This window comes from Trachymyrmex septentrionalis, unplaced genomic scaffold (assembly GCF_001594115.1).
Source record: "Trachymyrmex septentrionalis isolate Tsep2-gDNA-1 unplaced genomic scaffold, Tsep1.0 scaffold43, whole genome shotgun sequence".
Taxonomy (NCBI): Eukaryota; Metazoa; Arthropoda; class Insecta; order Hymenoptera; family Formicidae; genus Trachymyrmex; species Trachymyrmex septentrionalis.
In genome coordinates this window covers 622,874-624,333 of record NW_017305601.1, presented here as the reverse complement: position 1 = coordinate 624,333, position 1,460 = coordinate 622,874, and positions in this window count along the sequence as shown.

Below are 1,460 nucleotides of genomic sequence, written 5' to 3'. Positions count from 1 at the left end.
AGAACAGTTACTTAGGTAACGGTCCTATATAGATTATAAACTCAAGTAGCACACAGCGTTAAAAAAAGTGGCTTTTTTAGCGCTTTGCAAGCATTGCTGTGGTATATTTGGGGATGTATTTATACACTCATATATTGGGTGGATCCATATATTCGTTCGGTTTTTGAAGGCTACAATTTTTTTGAAAGTAAAATTTTTGAAGGCAACCAGAACCGGAGATACTCGGAAAAAATTTTCACTACTAACAAAAACTGAACGAATATATGGATCCACCTAATAACATATACACATAAAAACACAATTTTAAGTACACCCCTTAAGGAAAATAATTAAATGTCAAAAAAGAAAGATTTATCTGCGTATACGCCGGAGTTATACTACTTACTTATTTTTGTTTTTTAATCATTAACAATGCACCTAATTGCTTAAATAAAACAATAAATATAAGGTCTCAACCAACGCAGAAACGAAAAACACATTTTAGAAAAAAATTTATCTCTAATTTTTGTAAAAAATTTTTAATTAATTAAAATTAATTTTGAGACAATAATAAAAAGGAACTCTAATGTTTCAGGAGCTATCGGCACGAGTTTTTAATGTCCGATCGAGATGGTTACTTTTGCTAACAGTTCGTTTGCACAAAAAAATTATCGCCTACATGCACTTTTACACACACACAAAATTTTAGAAACGGAGTTACTTTTGCCTACATGTATTATTGCCTACAAGTATTATTACCTACAGTTCTATTACCTGCATGTATTATTGTCTACAGTTCGATTGCCTACAAACACTTTTAAATAAAAATGTAAAATTAAAATAAAGTAAGAAAATAATTTATATTTTTAAGAAATCTGTCGTGTGAACAGTGAGTGGTCAGCGTTAAAAGTGTCAGTTTGGAATATTTTTCCAAAAAAATATGACCATAACCAATCCCTATTTTTTAATGTGACATGGCCCTTATTTTGCGTGAAAGATTGCGAGCTGTAGGCAATAATACATGTAGGCAATTGAGCTAAAGGCAAAAAATACTTGTAGGCAATTATACATGTAGGCAATAATACATGTAGGCAAAAGTAATTCCGTTTCTAAAATTTTTATTTGTGTGCAAAAGTGCATGTAGGCAATCAAACTATATACAATGATATTTGTGTACAAACAAACTGTCGGCAAAAATGATGTAAGCAAACGATACTGTGCAAAAATACATGTAAGCAATCGATTTGTATGCAAACGGAATCCCCCCTGTCCGATCGTGTTAAAATTTGACAGGAATTATTTTTTTGTAAATTGTAACTATTTCGCGAAAAAATTTGAATATCAAAAAAGATGGACTATTCTAGTGAATACATCTGATTGCATATGTGTATGTAACACGCAAAAATTCGTGGACATATATCTAGGACTAATTATACTCCTCAAGTAAATATTTTTAATTATAAATATAACGTAGTTAATAA